Source organism: Ictidomys tridecemlineatus, chromosome 8 (assembly GCF_052094955.1).
Source record: "Ictidomys tridecemlineatus isolate mIctTri1 chromosome 8, mIctTri1.hap1, whole genome shotgun sequence".
NCBI lineage: Eukaryota > Metazoa > Chordata > Mammalia > Rodentia > Sciuridae > Ictidomys > Ictidomys tridecemlineatus.
Window position 1 is genome coordinate 48,623,937 of NC_135484.1, and position 21,451 is coordinate 48,645,387.

Below are 21,451 nucleotides of genomic sequence, written 5' to 3' on the forward strand. Positions count from 1 at the left end.
GATGCTGGCTCTGAATTCTCAAACAGCTTTATTTTCTGCTCATTGTAGGGAAATAGGTCACACTCTGAGTGAAAAGGACAGTTGGTTCAAGCCAATAAGTCTTTGTTCAAGTGTTGCTTAAAAAAAAATAACCCAGCTGAACATCGTTAGGTGAAGCTTCATTTTCTCACTGTCCAGTTCCTTCAGGTGTATTATTCAATCACGAAGTCGTATTCCAAAGAACAGATGTAGAGACGTTTCCGTAGAAATGCATCTTGCCAACAAACGTGTTATCGTCACCCTTAAGGGAGCCTGCTGGCTTGGCCCACGTCTCCAGCCGCCAGGATGGACGCGAATCCCGTGTATTAGCAGAGTTCCAACTTGAAAAGCCAACTGGGCTGATCCAACACCACCATCCAGGAGATTTCCAAATGCTCATTTTAGGTTGCTCATGCCTCCAGCCTCCCGCCCCCCTCCCCCCCCCCGCCCCAACTACGTGAAACGTGCCCCTGCCTCTCCACACCCCCCTCTCCGTTTTAATTTGGGGTGATTGCTTGCTCGCTTTCGGATTTTCTCCCAGACGCGTCCTCAGTCCCCATTTGGGGGCTGCTTTTATTGCTCCTTTGTTACCAGGATGCGGAGTAGCTTTCCCCCCTTTTCTTTCTCGAATGCCTATTTGCCTGGTATCGGCTCGTCTCCCGGGCAACGGCCGGGGAAGATTTTGAGCCTGGGGCGGGGGGAGGGGGAAGAGGCGGAGCCGGCGCCGGGCAAGGGGGCGGTGGGGAGAAGAGGAGGTGGCAGAGTGATGAAGGGGTAAAAGGGGCCGGGTGAGAGACTAGGGGACAGACTGCCAAGCAGATGGCCGCGCGAGGGGGCGGGGTCCGGGAGGGGCGAGAGGGGGGGCTTGGCCTCCCCGAGTGTCAAGGGTGCCAGCGAACCAATCAATTCCCTCAGCAGCCGGGGGTGGGGGACAAGAAAGCAAGCGTAAACACACAGATTCACCAGCGGTCCCTTGTTTACAGTAGGAAAGATGATTTGCTTTCGATATAAAAGTGCATTTTCAGCGTAGTTGGAAAGCCAATGGGTGCCAGCAGCTGGCCTGGAGAAGTGGTGTGGGGGTGCTGCGGAAGAGCGCTAAGCGCCGGGTCTCCTTCTCCCAACCTTTCTCAGAGCCAGGCCAGGATCTTCCGCTGATGAGGAAGGAGGCGGAGGCGGAGGCGGAGGCTGGGAGAGGGAAGGAGGGCTGAGAAATGAGAAGAGGTCGCTCTTCTTCTGAACTACATGTTGGCAGGGTAGGAATGCCAAGGAGACCTGAACCGGTAGGGAGTTGTATTACAAGTACAAGAATCTCAGTAGTTTGGCGTCATCACTTTCAGAGTTAAAGGTTTTAAGTAAATCGCCAAAGGCGTTTGTATAAATATGATTAAAGAACCCAAGAGGTCAGAGTATAAAATTGGCATCTGTAACCAACTCACTAGGAAGAAACAAGCATTTATTCTTTAGTCTTACTCTCTCTTTACCCTTAACTAGAAGATTTCTAAGATGCCAATAATCTATGTTTTTTTTCTGGTAAAACAATTTATTTTTCTGTAAAATGCTACCACTTGAAAAGAATTCATAAAATCCTGAAGGCCTACTGTGTGCTGAACACTCCAATCTAGGGCTTTTCATACCAGTGAACAAGACAGAGACAGTCCCTAGTCTCAGGGAGCTTACTCAACTAGACATAGATCATCTAGTTGAGATGAACTCTATCCTCTGGCTTCTTTTTCTCATTTACCAGATCAAGAAATAGGCCCAGGAAAGTTGCCAGATTTCACTGATGGTAGAGCGGGGAACACAGCTCACCCTCATTTGGATGATTCCAGGTCCTGGCTCCTTCCACCACTGCACTGTCCCCTATCTTTCCCTTGATAGCACAGATTTACTCCACAGGTCAGGCATTCATTCCTAAACTATTTATTAGTCTCCTGATAAGTGGCAGGAAGAGGGTTTAGTCATCAATTTATACCAGGAACTGATATGAATGTGGTCTTTCCTCTTCAACTTACATCATGTATTATTATTTCTTAAAACTTCTTAAAATGTGAAGAAAATGGTGGTCCTGGGGGGGGGGGAAACCTCATAGGAATACTTTCTAGATTCTAAATTAATTATGCCTTTTTCATCTGCAAGCATTCATGCAGCATTCATGCATTCACAATACCTGGGATCCCACTGTGCTCCATCCTTCATCTTTTTAAAAAAATTTTTTTAATTAAGTTTTTAATTTATATATGGCAGCAGAATGCATTACCATTACTATTACTCCATCCTTCATTTTATTGTAGATTTTATATCACCTGATCTTCAACTCTACAGAAATTGATTAGCTTAGAGTAGTGGGAAGCAAAACAGACACCACCCCTCATGTTCAACAAATATTTATTGGACTCTTATCATATGATAGGCAAGTGGGATTTATCAATGAACAAAGCAGACAAGAAATCTTTATGGAGCATACATTCTAAGATGAAGAGAAAAACAAGTAATAAATATAAGTAAATTATGTGAAATGTTAGAAGGCTATAAGTGTTGTGAGGGGGAAATCTCTGTCAGTCAGAAAACACCTCCCAGAGAAGAAAATACTTTGAACAGATTTTAAAAGATGAGGGAATTAATAAAGAGCGTAGACTACTCAAATGCTTCTAACCTAGCAAAACAGGAAGGCAACAGAATTAAGAAGATCACAAATAGAAATATGTTTATAGGTTATATGTGCTCTGAAAGAAAAAAACATGGTATGCTGTACAGTAGTATAATTTAATTAGGAGGGTTAAAGAAGGTCTTTTCAAAAGAGTGGCATTTAAGTAGAAACCTGGAGGATGCTAGGCCTTAGCAAAGCCTCTAAGGAAAGAAGAGTTTAATATGGGCATAGAGCACAAGAGATCAGTTTGGATGTATTTTGATGTGTCTGGAAAAGATACTAGTAGAAAATTCAAGTGCACAGATAATATGAGAATCTGGAATTCAAAAATGGTTTAAAGTGTAAATATAGATTTGCAATCATTCCACATATAATTATTTTCAGATGTCAGGCTGTAGGAACATGTAACTGTAGGGTCTAGAATTGCTCCAGTAATTTCTATTTGGGGGGCAGGGGTTGGGGGTGGTACCAGGTATTGAACTCAGGGGTTCTCAACCATTGAGCCATATCCCCAGCCCTATTTTGTTTTTTATTTAGAGACAGGGTCTCACTGAGTTGCTTAGTGCCTTGCTTTTGCTGAGGCTGGCTTTGAACTCATGATCCTCATGTCTCAGCCTCCCCAGCTGTTGGGATTACAGGTGTGCAGCACCCAACTCTTAAGCAGTAGTTAGAAAACCAGAAGAGTGCAACAAAACGAAAATCAGTGAAGACAATATTTCAAGGAGGACTGGTTAGTTTTGTCAAATGCTATCTCAAGTGGTCAAATAAAGACTGAAAAGTTTCCACAGGATGTTGCAGTACAGAAATTACTGGTTGCAGGCTACAGAGAAGTTTTAATAGTATGTCAAGAGTGGAAGTGTCTTTATGATTTAATTTGCTGAGGAGTAAATGAGGATAGTCTCCTCTTTATGAAGACTGATAGAGTAAAGGGTTTAGAGAGACAGAAGAGTAGCTAAAGAGGGCTAGTGCTATCTCATGTTTTTGTTGGTGGTGTTTTTGTCTCAGATGGAAGATGTTAGAACAAGCATGACTGATTTGGAAATTAATACAGGAGATAGAAAAACACAGATGTAAGAGAGAAAAAGAATAGAGAATGGATTGAAGTCCCTGAGAAGGCAGGGGAAGTGGGGACATAGAGAACATGCTATGAGAAATTGGCTTTTGAAAGAACTCCAACTCCTATTTGGTAATGGGGGAAGAAGAGGGTGCCTACTGATTTCCTACTCATCATTCTCATCTTACAGATTCAGAAATTGATATTCAAACACGTTAGAAAAGTAAAATTCAACAGGGTGTTAGTCATTGTCCACTGAGGACTATCTGGCTTCTATACTTCCTTATTAGGAACCAAATGAGAGCTCAAATGATTGTAATAAGCAAAGAACCTTATATATGTAGGAGTTTTATTAATTTTTATAATTGGTTTTAGACAGCTTTTTTTGCTAAAAAGACCTGACAAGAACACTTTGAGAGGAGGAAAAGTTTATTTGGGGGCTCAAGGTTTCAGAACTCTCTCAGTCTATATAGATGGCTGACTCCACTGCTCTGGGCTGGAGGGGAGGCCAAACATCACGAAGGAAGGGTATGGTGGAGGAAAGCAGCTGGGAACAAGGCAACAGGAAGCAGAGGACAAAATATATATATCCTAGTGGCAAGCCTCCAGAGACCCATCTCCTCCAGCCACATCCTACCTGCCTAGAGTTACCATCCAGTTAATCCCTCTCAGTAGATGAATGCACTGATTAGGTTTAGGCTCTCATAATCAAATCACTTCACCTCTAAACCTTGCATTGTTTCATACAAGAGATTTTGGGGAACACCTTATGTCTAAATCATAACAGTATCAAAACTTAACTCACTTTAACTTTAGATTCCATTTTAGTGTACTTTAGCTAACCTAGGCAGATGCCTTTATAATTAGAAAACATCACAGTCATTGCTTATCTGATCTGAATAATCAAAGTCTAATACATCAATAATAAAAGTGAAGCTTCTGGAACATTGGATCTCTTCCAGGTATATAGGCAATCATTGCAAAACCACTGCAAACTCAAATATAGCTTAGTCACTACTCTTCAGGCATACCAATTAAAATTAGCAAGATATTTTATATTTGAAAAGATGATCAAGGATTTGGATACACTGTAGATTAGAGAAAGGTAAACAAACAAAAAAGCCCAGGAAAATATGTAAAAAATTTTTTTGCAAAAATTCTGAATCAAACCTTTTCTGCAGTAGCATTTCTCAAAATTGGTAATGCTTTCCTCAGGGACAGGCTTCAGATTTCTCATATAAGCTTTTGGGATAACTGGATGGAGAGGAGAGACAGGTGTAATTCCTCTCCTAACTTTGTTCTCAGAGATAACAGGTGAGAGAATAAAGAAAAGCAATCAAAGTTTTCACTAAAGGGATTAGGTTCCTGGTCTTATAGAGTTGCCTCAGCTCTTTTCTCATTGTCTAATTATTATGTTCTTGACTGGCCAGCCATAAGTGAGAGAAGAAAATTCACAGGGAGAAATGCTGAGCCCAGCACGATGGCATAGGAACCATGCAAAGGGTAATTTTTCATTGTTATTTTAAGATATAAATACTTTCTGATATTAAAAAGGAAATTAAATGTCTGACTAAATTGCGGTATTTGAACTATTCTGTGGCTCTAGAAATTAAAGTATAGAATTATATAAAACATTTTCTTTTATTCCAAAAGATAATGCAATTTTTAAAAAGGATATATTAACCTTTGGGAGTTATTTGTGAAGTCAATAATGAGTTTTTCATAAGCTACTGCTGAGCCTGACCCTCAGCAAGGCTCCCTCCTGTTTGGTGGACTTTTCACGGCCCTCAGCACTGTGTTAGGCCTTGTGCTGGGATGACTAGGAAGGACACAGAATTTCATTTGCTCAGTAGCTGGGAACATGGCCCCAGGAATCAGAGAGAGAGCTCCGCTCAATAAGGTCAAAATATATACCCTAATGGGTATGTATACCCATTACTCCTCCACTAAGAAGCCCACAGATTAGACTTGATCAGGCATAAAAATAATTGAGTAGCAAAAAAAGAACTCTAGTTTTTATTTTATGATTTGTTACAATTCAGAGGACCTCATGGATCATCCTGTCCAGTTGTTCCCCCCTCCCTCCTTCAAACATCTTTCATATTATCTTTCTTCCCAGGGATTAAAAAAACCTCCCTCCTCTCTCCAGAACACAAATATTCCCCAGGTGAAAAGTGGACTTTCAGCTCCCTAGCATCAAACCTGCCATGCCTAACTTCCAAGGCTCTTTATGATGTGTCCCTGTAATCTCTAGGCAGGTAACAAGTGTGGGTCACTGAGTGAATGGAGAAGACTGAAGAACTTTTCAAGATATTTCCTCATTTAAAACCATTTAGGAAGCCAGCTCCTCATCAGTATCTCTCTTTTCTTTTCTGAAAAAAAAAAAAAAAAAAAAGCAGATTTCAAGGGGGTTGTGGACCATCTCCTTTTTGGCTGAAGAGAGAGCCCTGACTTTGAACTTCTCCCTGCCCTTTCATAGTCCTGCATGTTTGTCTGACTCAATCACAGCAACAGTTGCATCGGCATCATTTTGCATCAAAATGTCCCCTAAGAGGGGAGAGAAGACACAGGGACAACTGGTAAGCAGTGCATCCCTCCTGATTATGTTGACTTCATCAGACTATTTTTTCATGTTTTTAGCATTGCATTTTCCACCCTAACACTTAGTTTCCTTAGCTGGTCTCCTGTGCTTTTGTTTTTATTTTCCCCTGTGGTTTTAAATACCCTGAGTACTTTGAATGAACTCAAACTATATAGTGGCCATTAATTGAATAAAGTAGGTAATATTTTTCTCTGCATCTAAATTTGTATTCTTTTCACCAGATGGTGAAAACAAAAACAAAAACTGAAACTTTTCATTTACAAAGTCCATAGTTTTGCAATTGTTTTGAGAACATTTAATAATAAGCACAACAAAGAGTTGTTGTAGTTTAGACATTGTCCTTGCTTTTTGGAAGTAATGGCACTTTCACTTTATCTTTTTTTTTTTTTCATTAATATAGCTTAAAAAAAAACCTCATTCAATTTGGCAGAAGAGACAGTAAAAAATTATTAGACAACATTTATATAGATGTCTATTGTTTGTGCCATTTTAATTTAATTTTTTAAGGACATGTCATTAATAAGTCTTTAATGAAACATATTAAGATGCAGTTTATCAGGGCATATGCCTGTAATCCCAGGCGCTGGGGAGGTGAAGGCAGGAGGACTGCAAGTTCAAGACCAGCCTCAGCAATTTAGCAATAGCTTGTCTCAAAAACAAAACAAAACAAAACAAAACAAAACAAAACAAAACAAAACAAAAACAGGCTGGTGATGTGGCCCAGTACTTAAGCTCCTCTAGGTCAATCCCCAGTACCAAAAATAGAAAAAAAATATGCAGTTTTTATCATTTCATGAATATATTTGTGTGTGTAATCCTTACAGGGAATATCTATGTATGAATGGACCAAGAATATAAAGTTGGGATTATTGATTTCCATTGTCATTGCAACAGAATTCATGAAAGCAGACAACTATCTTTTGAAATTATCACTTTATCAGAATACCCATCAGACTAATGCTAATTTTCAGAGCACTTTGGGACTGGCCTTACAAGCCACATAAGAAACTGTCTCTGAGTCTCATATTTTTGTGGGACTCCAAGCTTATTCATGTAATTAAATATAGTTTTTCTCTTGTTAAAAAAAAAGAAACAGAAAAAGAAAGAAAAAAGAAAAAGAAACTCTGTCTCAATACTCTATAATTATATTTTATTATATTGGTTTTTATTACCGTATTACCTACTTGGATCTCTTTCTTTAATAATACTAAAAACCTCCAGGTACATTAAATATTTCAGTGTTCAATTTGCTTTCAAAATATAATTTTAGTTGGTTTCAGTGGCACATGCCTGCAATCCTAGCTACTCAGGAGGCTGAGGCAGGAAGATCACAAGTTTGAGGCCAGCCAGAACAGTTTAGTAAGACTAAAAATATAATGGTTGGGGCCGTAGTTCAGAGGTACAGTTCTTGCCTAGCATTCTGGGCCCTGGGTTCAATCTTCATCACTGCAAAAAAAGAAAAAAAAATGTGTAATTTTATTCACTGTGATTCTGCTGTTTCTAAAATTAATTCTTCTTCAGAAGATTTACTACTTTGGAGCAAAGCAGCTGCTGTATAATAGTCATTTGAAGTCATTGGTTCAGTTTCAGTTGAAACATTTGATAGCTATGTTGTGACTTAGTTTTTCTAAGCCAAAGTTTCCCCCTTTGTGAAGTGTGGGTAAAATTTCTTGTGTTCTTTTGTTTATGGCACTATGGGTTGACCTCAGGGCTTCTGCATGGTAGGCAAGCCACTGAGCTCCACCCAAGCCCAGAAGTTCTAATCTTAAATGAGTTAAGATTTCATAGAAGAAAGATTTCTAAAGGTAAGCGGCTGTTTTTGTTTTGCTAGCCATGCTTGAAAGAAGTTCCTGGTTGAGATTTGAATGAAAATAGGCAGAAGACAAGATGATAAGATGAAATGAGATAAGACTCAGGGTAGCCCAGGCAGAATTTAGTAGGTCCTCAAATAAATGCTGCTTTTCCTTTCCAGCTTACCATCTTGGAATAAGGGGATGAGGGTGGGTGTAAACCTCTGAATAGATTTTAAAGTCACAGTGATATAAAAGTAGATAACAACAGGGCTCTTATAAAGTACTCATTTGTAAAGTAAGGATTTGCAGTGAATTTTTTGACTTTTCCCTTGGGTAGAATTCTGAGAGAAATTCTTAGAAAAATTGACTAGTGATTATCAAAGGCCCTGGAAAACCTGTGGTAGAATCATTGATTTCATGTGAATAGTTGTCTTTTTCTTCTGGTGAGGCAGTTTCTCTCTGGTGGAATTATATTTCTTAATTAATATCAATTATAATTAACTTTAGACTTTTACACGATTAAGCAAGTGCTATATCCCTACGTTTTGCTTTCCTTATAACTATCTTTTCTTAATCTATATTTTTCCTCAAATATTGTATAAACCCAAACTCTTTAATCTCCTCCCTTGAACATCTTATTTGAGGCTTAGCTTGGAAAGCCAGCTGAGAAATATTAAGGATAAACAACAATTTGAAAAATTTGCATGACATTTTTAAAATAACCTATTCTTACAGAAGAGGTAATGAGCTTTCTTAAGGTATTTGCTCTCATTTTTCCTAAGTGATAATTAAAAATCTTGTTAGCAGCCATCTATCAATAATTTGTTTACCCTGAATTTCTTTAGCCAATATTTTGATGTATATACGCAAATTTTATTTTTTGCAGGTTTGTTTTTCCTCAAATTTTGAATCAAATTGTTGAAAAAAGATAACATAACAATGGTAATCCCTATAATTATTATTCTCATCAATATTAAAAGATTCAAACATGAATATATCAGGAGGCAGGGCTCTGAATGTAGTAACAGTTAACAAGAGTATTGGAATCAAGTGGGTGTGGTGGTGAACACCTGTAATCCTGTGACTCAGGAGGCTGTGGCAGGAGGATTGCAAGTTGAGGGAAGCTCAAAGTAAAATGAACAGAAGGACTGTGGTACAGCTCAGAGGTACAGTACATGTCTAGCATGTTCAATCCCCAGTACTGAAAAAAGAAAAGGAAAAGAAAGGTAAGGTAAGGTAAGGTAAGGATTTGGAGTCAAATAAACTTAGTTTTGAGTCTAGGTTCTGCTATTTTTTTTTTTCTTGTAACTTGGGACTAGGTACTTCATCTTTTTTCTCATCTCAGAAATGGGTATAATAGGAGTATTCCTTTCAGAACTATTTTTTAAAATTTGTTTTAATTAGTTACACATGACAGTACAATGATTTTGACATATCATACATTTGAATCAGATGGGACCTTTCAGAACTATTTTAAGAATTATCCTCAGGACTTTCCTATAAAAAAAGTTCTCATTGAATGATAGCAAATCTGACTTCCACCCATATGGAAAGGGAAGGAGTGGGAGTACCAAATTCCTTTGGAATTTATGGATGATCAAATGTCCATATATTAGTGAAAATCATGTCTTCCAGCAACTTCACAGCTTCTAAACCATTTTTTGGACTCACTGTTTCACTTTATAACACAGAGGGTAAGAGTATCGTTTAATGATGGGATAGTTCCTGGGGCCTAGATTGCACTGCTAATAAGTAGCAGAAAGTGATGCTTGGTAGCTAACTTTAAAAACATCCTTTCCTTTAAGAAACAGGAATCTTAGCACTTCATAGAAGATCAGACATCAAATTCAAATCAAATTCTCACTATGTAAATATCTAATTGCACATGATTTGGCTCAGGGTGTCCCTGCACCATCACATCATTTCCACAGTGGTAGGCCTTCTAGAGCCATTGCATCCTCCAGAAAAAGTTGCAGACTTTTAGATCATGCCAATATTGAATAACAGATTTCAAAGTTTATTTTGTATATATTTAAATGGGACTCATAAAAACACTCATAAAATTGTTCAGTGCTCCTGTATTAGGTGAACTTTTGTAAAACTATAGTTATGGCCTAGTGCAATTGTGCATGCCTATAATCCAGCTACTAGGAGGCAAAGGCAGGAAAATCACAAATTCCAGGTCAGTGTGGACAACTTAGTGAGACCCTGTCTCAAAATAAAACTCAAAAAGACTGGGGATGTAGCTCAATCAGTGTTCCGCTGGGTCCCTAGCCCTTTTCATTTTATTTGAGACACAGTCTCCCTTAGTTGCTCAGATTGACCTCAAAACTTGTGATTCTCTTGCCTTAGCTTCTTGGAATTAACAGGTGTGTACTCTATCATGCCTGACTTAATAAACTCACTCTCTCTCTCTCTCTCTCTCTCTCTCTCTCTCTCTCTCTCTCTTTCTCTCTCATTAAATATCTTTTAGTTGTCAGTGGACTTTTATTTTATTTATTTATATGCAGGGCTGAGAATAGAACCCAGTGTCTCCACACATGCTAGGCAAGTGCTCTACCACTGAGCCACAACCCCAGCACCCTAACTAAGTAAATTCTTATGGAGTTAAAACTTTTCAAATGCTATTTATGGTCAAAATGAATAATGATATTTATGTTGATGGAAATTTGGAACTTTATTTTTATTCTAATATTTTCTATAAAATCTTCACATAAGAGAAACCTTAGCAAAAAATTGAAAACATTAATTTCAACGTTCACCTACAAAGCAAAGTTCTCCTTAAGTTTATATGTCATTAAAGATCAAGAAGCATAACTTCATTGTAATTAAACTTAGCATTTGCCTTACTCAGTGTAGATGCAAAACAGAGTTGTTTCATTGCTGTCAACACTTGACAAAATGACAGTTGTTTCTATAATGATCAGTACAGTGTGACTCTGTTGTAGAGTATTTTGATGCCAGGACAAAAATCTGTGAATTTTAGAAAACAAATTTTGAAGTAAGTAAAACCAGAGTTATTTTAACAAAACTTAAACTTAGGGCAGTAAATGCGTAGACTCAAGTTTTTGATGCACCCAATTGCCATTTGCCCAGTGGCTCAACGAGAAGAAGCTCCAGGCCTTCTGTTTCTTAAATGCTACTCTTCCAGCCATTCCTATTAAGGTTAGTAGGTATGTTACTAATTCTATTTCACAAAAAGAAATCTGAAAGATTTAGCAGCCTCAGCATCTTTTTTTTTTTTTTAAAACCCTATTCTTATAAACAGTAGCTCAAGTGAAATGCTAGTTAATGCCTATTAGGACACATAAAATGTAATAATGAAAAAATGAAATTCATTTAAATGTTCATTCAGTCAAAAATAGATTTTGTAAATGTTTTTACACGGCTTCTTTTGCTGCTGTAACTAAAAGGACCCAATCAGAACAATTGTAGAGGAGAAAAAGTTTATTTGAGGGGTCATGGTTTCAGAAGGCTTAGTCCACAGAAAGCCAGCTCCATTCCTCTGGGCTCGAAGTGAGGCAGAACCTCATGGTCCAAGAGTGTGGCAGAGGGAAGCAGCTCACATGGTGATCAGAAAGCAGAGAAAAATAAAAACTCCACTATCCAGGTACAAAATAGATATCCTATAGCCGTACCCCCAATGAAACACTTCCTCCAGCCACACCTCACCTGCCTCCAGTTACCACTCAGTTAAGGCTATGATGCAATCATTTCTCCTCCAAACCTTGCATTGTCTCACACTTGAGCTTTTGGGGAACACCTCACATCCAAACCACAACAATAAGTGATGAGTACACACTGGGTTCTAAATATGAATAATTTAGTAAAGGCACTGATTTAAAGGTTCAAAGATGAGGGGGTCCATGTGCATGATAAGGAGGCCCATTGAACTAGACAAGAATACAAAATAAAACTAAGGCACAATTTCTCTTAACTCAGGAGGTCTTTGAACTTCCAGCACTTACAGAGGTAGTCAGTCATCAAGTGTTTGAGAACATCTAGCTGCCTTGGTTGAAGCAGTATTTAAACCAAGAATTTTGACAAGCTTGTAAACATTTACCTTCATGACCTGGGTGGTATGAACCCTCTCTCACCTTTCTTGGTGTGCATAATCTGAGAGGGGTCTCCCACAAATGAAAGGTGAGACTCCCGTAAGTCTTACATCAGTGAAGTTTGAATGTCAGTATTCACAGGGGTCTCATAGAATGTCTTTGCCTCGTTTTGTTCTCTATAGCTCTCTCTGTTGAAATGAATTTTGGAAAGATGTGGTGCAGAAGATGATCGGCCTCAAACATCATTCCTGTTCTTTGTTTTGCTAGTTTCTGTCCAGAAAATGCTCTCTTTTTAAAAAATGAAAACATTTAAAAACAATTACACATAAGTATCAGCATCTTTACTCTTTGTACATTGCCCCTAGGCTGCTCTTGAACTCAATCAGGCAAGCTCCCAGCTTCCTTCTTGCACCAGGCAGCAACATCTGGAATGACAACCACTGGAATCTGGTGCTCAGCCACAGGGGCTGGAAGTAGCCATCTCAGGATGCTGGTGCCCCAGCTTTTCACTGAGAACTTGACGCTTCTTTGGCTGACCCATATCTACTCTATTAAAGAACATTTGGAAGGGAGCTTTGCAGTGTAACTTGCCTGCTTGGCAGTCTTCTTTCTTTCTTAGCCAAGAAGAAGCAAGGGGCTCATCAAACCAAATTTGAACCTTCAGCTCCACTTGAAAAGTCGTAGTGGTTGATGTAGGAATCAGCAAAGTCTTTGAAGTTTTCTGGCATGCAAGGCAAATTATAATTTGGTTCTTAGCTGAAGTGTAAGTTTCCTTTTCAGTTGTTTGGTATCCTGGGCACAGGATACCAATTGTATCACAATTCTATTTGAAGTTTAGTTTTTCTTTTACTGATATGTTTCATCATTTTTACTTGAATAAGTAAGCCAAAAGCATATTAATTTAGTTTTGAGTCAAATAAATTCAAATTATATAAAAAGTAGCTATTAAGAAGGAGGCATTTTATTTCTCTTATGTCCTGTAGAACACCAACAATGGAGATTCTTTTAATAAGATATGATAGACATCAAAAAATATGAATTTTTAAAAATTGGTGCATATTAATTATACAGAATGGTGAGTTTCATTGTGGCACATTTATACATGCATAAAAAACATAATTTTATCACCTTATTCCTTAGTACTTCCCCCACCTTCCTTTCTCTCTCCCTTGTCTCCTTCCTTTACCCTAATGATCTCCCTTCCTCTTTTTTTCTCCCTCTAGTTTTAAAAATGAGAGAAAACATAGGGTAATTTTTCAAGTCTGATTTATTTTGTCTAACATTATGATGTCTACTTCCATCCATTTTCTTCTAAATGATATAACTTCATTCTTCTTTATGGCCGAATAAAACCCATTGTGTATATATACCACATATTCTTTATCCAGTTGTCCGTTGAAGGACACCTAAGCTGATTCCATAACTTGGATATGATGAATTATACTGTGGATGAACTCGGGTTTGCATATTTCTCTAAAGCATGCTGACTTTAATTTGAAAACTTGAATTTTCCTTAAATCTTATGAATCAATAATCGATAATCAATCATAATCAATGAATGTTCAAGCAATCCATCTCTATGTATTTCTTGAGTGCCTTCAGATTTAAAATTTTTTAAAGTACTACTATTAGATTCTGTAGTGTTGGCAAGAGCGATTTCTGGAACCTGGGATGGGGTGGCATTCTTAGGATTCCAGATTTAGGCTTAGTTGAAGTATAACATTCCTTACTGAGTATCAATTATTCACCTCTGGAGCCCCCCTTGATCCTTAGCTGATGTGCTGTGACACTTACTTTCTATTAGTCTTTTGGAAAATAAAAGAGGGAGGTGGCAGGTGTTCCTGATCTTGTAAGTGGAAGTTCCATTACTGAAATGCATGTAGTGCAACATGATGATATGCCATCAATCAACAACTATGATAGATCATTAACTTTTTTTTTCCCCAATAGTGGGGATTGAACCCAGGGCCTCCTGCAGCTAGGCTAGGGCTCTGCCACCGAGCTACACCTTCACCCCTTTTTATTTTTTACTTTGAGACAAGGTCTCACTAAGTTGCCCAGGCTGCCCTCAAATTTGCAATCCTCCTGCCTCAGTTTCCCTATTAGCTGGGATTATAGACATGCACTACAACAACTAGCTAGATAATGAGTTATTCTTTATTTCCATGAGATTAAGTAAAACTGTAAATTAAGTAAGAGCATATATTGTAAGAACTGCCCTCTTTGATAACTCTTATATATTTCTTAATGTCATTAATTCCAGCTATGTCTGGAGAGAGTTGGTCTGGGGTAAAGATACTGCATATTTTCTTCTGGGTTACAGTCCTTTATGCCAGGCATTGGTAACGTTTTTTTTGTGTAAAGTGCTAAATACTTTAGATTTCCTGCATATTTTAGTTTCCTATGCTGCTATAACCAAATACCACAAATTAGGTGCTTAAAACAACAAATATTTATTCTCTCAGAGTTCTGGGACTCTGAGAAAGAAATCATCTCATTGATTTCCACATGGCTTTCTTCCCCCTCTGTATCTCTTAATCTCCAACAATGGAGATTCTTGTAATAAAATATGATAGAGATTCATCAAAAAACACAAATCTTTTTTTTAAAATTGGTACATATTAATTATACAAAATTGTGGGTTTCATTGTGGCATATTCATACACAAATAAAAATGCAATTTGATCAACTTATTCCTTGGTACTTCTCCCATCTTCCTTCCTTTAACTGCATCTGCAAAGACCTTATTTCTAAATGATGTCACATTAAGAAGTTCTGGGTGAAAATGGATTTTTGGTAGACACCATTCAACCCACTACAACAGGCCTTGTGGTCTCTGTTGTGACCACTCAAATCTTTTGTAGCACTAAGACATCCACAGACAATATATAAATAAGTGAATAGACTATGTTCCAATAAAATTTTATTTATGGACACCGGAATTTGAATTGTGTATAATTTTGCATATTCTTAAGCATTATTTTTCTTCTAATTTTTAACCAACAATTTAAAAGCCCAATCTTAGTTTTGGGGCCATACCAAAAGAGGCAAGGAGACAAGCAGATTTAACCCACAGGCCATAATTTGTCAATGCCTGATATGTAGAGTTAGTAGTGAGGAGGCAGAGAGGTAACTCTAGGTTAATTGCTTTCCCCTTCTGCTCATAAGCAGAGGAGCCAAATTCTGAGAAAACCTGTTTGTGGTTTACATTAAGAAACTTCCATTTGATAGCCTCATGTTTCAGCAGAGAGGAAACCAGAAAGATCAGGAATGATGCCTGTTTGGCAGCATCGTTCCTGGGTGTGCTTGCCAAAATTTTGGTGAGGATTTTGCTGTCAAGATTAAGAGGTGATGTGGGCTAAAATGAAGAACATGACCTAAAGTCTCTGTGTTGAAGGATTAGAACATTTCCCTCATGGACTCATAGCATTCTCTGTGCCAAAGATTTGAGTATACTTTGGAGGTGATTTTAAATTAAAAGCATTTTGTGACTCAATACTACATGGCATTCTGGTAAGATGTTGTCAATCCCCAGACACTCATTCAAGGCCAGATATTAGATAATACGTCAAGCATCTGAAGAGACTTTATCTTCTAATGCTGACTTGCTAAATCATCCAGTGCCAAGAAAATCTAAGATGTCTGATATATCATGCATATTGCTTCTAGAAAAATTTATATAACCTAAAATTTAAAGTTATTGTTGAAGATTGTGATTGTATGGTTAACTTTTCTAATTACAAAACCAATACCTGCTCATTGCAGAAGATTAAAATAATGCCAAAATGAATAATATGAAAAGTGAAAGTTTATTATAATCCCAATTCCCAGAGATAATTTCTGAGAAAATGTTGGTATTTATTTATCCAAATATCTTCCCCAGCACGTAATTGTAAAAACAAATGAAAAAATATGCACCAAAAAGATACTTTACATGTTTTTAAGAGACTTTAGAACAAAGTTTCTAAACATAAAAGAACAATGTATGATTAAGTATTATACCTAATTATGCATCGAATACATGGTACACTGATAATAGGATATGGATTAGTCATATTTCCCAGTGCAAATGGATCTTTGTTTTTTTTAACATTTTGTTTTTTTTCCAGTAAGCAGCGAATGATCTAGTATAAGTAATAACTTTCACGTGTATATTGTCCAGTTTTATTATTTAGAAACTCATTGTGCCTTGGGCTTGGTGATGAATCCTTCCCTTGAGAAGCAAGTGTCCACCTTCCTCAATGACATCAGCATTTTAATAGTATTTACCATCCACAACACATATTATTAGTAGAAGGTTTTCTGGCTGAAAATCGAAAAAATTCTGCGAACCAGCCTCAGTTTGATTTGAGGAGGAGTATATCGCCAGGATCTCAAGTGGATTTTGTAATAACTAGTGTGATTTATGTACTTAGCAGTCTAAAACAGAATACCATTCTTACACAACATGGAAATTTTGTATACAAAAATGGATAGATAATCTTCCATTTGTATACAGAAGTAAATAGACAATCTTAACACTTAGGATATGCCTACAATATGCCAACATATTTCATTCCTAGGGTCTTAGGAGATAATAAGTATTTTGAAATAACATAGAGCTGGGCATGAATCCTAGGTCTATTATCTGTGGGGCCTTAGGAAAGTTTCTTTAACTGAGTTTTTGTTTCATCATCTGCAAAGTGGGACTAAATTGTACCCATTTTGCAGGATTGTTGTAAAGGTTTGTGTTGATGTCTGTGTAAAGCACCAAACCAGTATCTCACATTTAGAGAAGGCTCCAAAACAAAACAAAACAAAACAAAACAAAAACCATTTTATTTTGCAGTGCTTAGGGCTTAAACCCATATCCTCACATATGCTAGGCAAGCACTCTGCCAAAGAGCTACATTCCCAATTCCCTAAAAACTATTTTGAAACTATTATTATTAGCAGAAAACAAAATCGGGTTCAGAAAGCTTGCTTTTCTTAGGCTACTCAGGTAGTTGGCAGCAGACCATGAAGGATAATTTTGACACTTTATTCCATTCTTTTTTTTGCATCATTCATTCCATCTCTATTCATTAATAATTATGCATCCATAAAGTTCCATGTACTGTACTGAGCCTTGATGAGTAAAATACAAACTTGCAGTCCATTTGGGGAAATACATAAACATATTAATTATAGTTCAGTTTCTTAGGTGGTAGGATTAAATTATTTTATATATGCTTATGAAAAATAGTTGAGATAGTGATCCACCCAGCTTTAAGAAACTAGGAAGGCTTCATAGTGGCATTATGATATTTGAGTTAAGCCTAGAAGTATGTATTGGTGATTTTCAGGCAGTTAAGGGTATGTATGTGTGTATGTGCACATGTGCCTATGTGTGAACAGGGGTTTGCAAGTGGTATTTTACATGTAAGTGCCCTGTGGGAAGTTAAGGGGATGCTGAAAAGCATAGCATATTCATAGCAGCTTGGCTAGTTTGATGTGGTTTGGGTAGTGAGAAGAGCTGAGGACCAAGGATGCCATGCCAATGGCTCTGGAATCCAGCACCTCTTTTTCTACTGAAACACTGTCATGCTAGAATACTAATAAGCAATGAAAGTATATAAAACCAATTTGGGAAACTACTTGCCATTTATAGTCCTATTTAGGAGTAAAATGTGGTCCCACTTAAAAATAACATGATCAAAACAACCATTTGCAACCTATCTTAGTCTATGAGGACAGCTGTAACAAAATAGCTAGATTGGGTAATTTACAAGCATCAGAAATTTATTGTTCACAGTTTAGGGGACTGGAACATCTAAGACCAAGGTGCTTACAGATTTGACATGTGGTGATGGCCTGTGGCTCATAAATGGTGACTTTCTTTATGTGTCCTCACCGGGCTGAAGGGGTGAACAAGCTTGTTTGGGTATCTTTTATAATGATCCTAATCATCTCCCAAAAGCTTCATCTTTTAATGCTGCCACCTTGAGAGTTAGGTTTCAACGTATAAATTTGGGTGTGTGTGGGGAGGACACAAATATTCAGGCCATAGCAGAACCCAAAGTAGAAAAGAAACTAATGATTGACACTAAATAATTACTAGTTAAATATTTTATACAGTGATTCAGTTATTCTTGAGTAACTTTTGATATGAAACTTTATGACAACATGATAATTTATGTAATTCCATAAAGTACAATAAAATTTTATTGATCTGTATTACAATTACAGGTTTCTGGTTATTAATTCAGCATTACAATCTGATTCATGTTATTTGTCTCATTTTGGGGGGACTTAATCCAGTTAGTTTGGTTTTGATTGTTATTAATTGGGCTAGGGTTATGGTTGTATCATCACTATACATTCTTATTTAATGATGTCATATTTCTATTGCTAATTGAAAGTATATCTCATGCTCCATATTTTAATACTTTCTTCCTTTATGTCCTTATGTGAACAAATATTCCTTACTTCTTATTTTGTTGGGATTTATAGAAACATGTGTGGGCATGTGTGTGTGATTTTGAAAACTTCACCTTGACTTTTTATTGAATATAATTTATAATATTTAGATAGATTTTATCATAAGAAATATCTGTTTTTAATTCATTGCTTTAGTCCTTACATACTACCATAATCATATTCCCCCATTCCTTCATATTTTGTTCATTTAGTGATTATTTTTCTTTGAGTTTTTCAGGGAGTTACCATGGTGTCTTTTTTATTTCATTGAATTTTCTCAGATTTTTTTTAACTTTGATACAATTCTGGTTAATAATATGATCTGATAAAGGAATGTTATATCTTTATTTTGTTAAAAACGTGATTTTTATGTTCCTTCTCTAATGTTGTCATTTAAGACCACCCACAATGCAGAAATAAGAAAGTCTTGATGGCTGAAGGGAATGACCCCAGACTAGACTCTGCCATGGCAGGAGAAGGTGAGTAGTGGGTGAGAGAGGTGGACTAGTGAGTGTCCACTTGAGGGTTTGACTGAATGAAATGGAGCTAAGGGGGACTCTGCAATTACTTTTTAATAACTTAAAAAAATGTCATTTACTTCCTTGGTCATCTTTAAAACACTGAACTTAATAATATATATGCATGGTTTCTTGACTCCAGCAGTGGAGTAACCTTTTCAGATAAAATAATTGCACAAAAATACAGTCAGTCCTCTGCATCTGTGGGGTTCTGCTGCCATGGATTCAACCAATTGCAAAAAAAAAAAAAAAAAATGAAAAGAAAAATAAAGATATTGTCATCTCTTCTGATCATATGTAAAAATGGTTTTTAAAAATTGTTATTCTCTTAAAAATACATTTTAACAACTATTTACATTGTATTAAGTATTATAAGTAATCGAGAGATGATTTAAAGTGTATAAGAGGTTGTGTGTATAGGTTATATGCACATACTACAATATTTCATGTAAGAGACTTGAGCACCTGTGAATTTGGTACCCACAGTGTCCTGAAACCAATTCTCCACAGATACACTGGAATAACCATAGAGTGTTTTGATGTGTTAGAGATCTTTTGAACATAGACATAGCTATTCCTAAACAATACATTGAAGAAATCTTTTTAGAAATTTCTGTAGCTATGGCAACCTCTTTAAGTTAATGTATAAGTTAGCCTTCACTGCAAAAAAAGCAACTCAAACCTCAATGGCTTAAAAAAAAAACATTTATTATGTCTTAATGTTTCTATAGATTGTCTTGATTGTTACTGGATTGCCAAGGATAGCTTTATACACTGAAATGTGTAGGGCCTCATCTGCGAGACTTGGATGGTTGAGATGGCTATGGTCTCTCTCCATGTTTGGGCTTGTTTATAAGGGTTCACAGCAGCAAGAGAGAGCAAGTCCTGATGTGCAAGCCTTTTTTCAAGTTTCTGCATATGTCATATTTTCTAATATCACTCTGGTAGATGCAGATCACACAGAAAAGTCCAACTTCAAGGGTTAAATATAGATGCAATCTCCTGCTGGGAAGAGCAAAAAAGGGGTTTGCATACAGGGCTCAGAGAAATTTGTGGTCATTTTGAAATTGATCCTATAGGGCCAGTCACTGTGGAAATTTTTACCTATTTCAGCTGTCCATAGCTTCAGAAAATACCACGCTTACCATAGTAGCTTATATCTACATACAATATTTGTTATAAGCCATGTCTATAAAACTTGCACAGATAATTAATTTAAAGGCTGTTTTTAAGAAAAGAAATAAGAAAATACATTAAAATCTCTCTAGTACTTTATATTTTGCAAAACATTTTCATGTATACAGCTTCAAAAAATCTTTTAAGACTCTTTATAAGGAAAGTGTTATGATCACTATCCTCATTTTGCAGATGCATAAATTGATGCACACACATGTTAAGACTGACCCAGTAAGAGAAGTGGAATATGAGTTCAGTTCTTTTGATGGTAAAGATTGTAGACTTGCTTTCCTGCTGCACATAAGAGTGTCTGGGTTGCCCCACTAGCCATTTGATGCAGTAATAAACAAAGGCAGGTAGTTATTAAAAATGCCTATAATTCCTTAGCCATGCCACTTATTGTACATCATGTTCTCATTCTGTGGAAAGTCTGATGATCTAAAGTGTTTTTAAAGAAAAAATGTCCATATAAATGAAACCTTCATCAAAGACTCAGCAAATTCTCTTTTCCTATCTCTTCCATTTCTGGTATTTGCTAATACCTATATTCAATTGTTTTCACACTATACTTACATGTTTACTGGATTTTACAAGAAACACTGAATATTATAATAACACCCTAAATATTAACAATTATTGCTTGCATCCATCAAGAAATAAGTTTATCTTACATCTTTCATTAATTATATATATATATATATATGTGTGTGTGTGTGTGTGTGTGTGTGTGTGTGTGTTATCACTTTACATCTTTTATTTTATACTGCACAGGCATGGTTGTTCAATAGCACTTGCATTTTCTATGTACCCTAGGGTTAATTTGATAAATAGCACCAGAGAGTAGTAGACTCCCAGGGACATCTTTAATGAGAGATCAATATTCCTTAATGCATAATACTGGTCCTTTCTCATCTGGTTTCACTGAGATGGTCTCATACACAGACTAGTGAGGTATGCAGTCCTGTGCACAGATGCAGTGTGCATCCAGCCCCTCAGATGTTCCTTGGCATACTAGCTCACCTTGGCAGAATGATCCAAAGAAGCTCTGACTGGATCATCTGACAGGATTCCCCTGAGTAGTCTGGAGCATTAGCTGACTCTGGGCTGGCTGCTTAATTTCCACTGCTAACTCACCTGAGGTACATGGTAG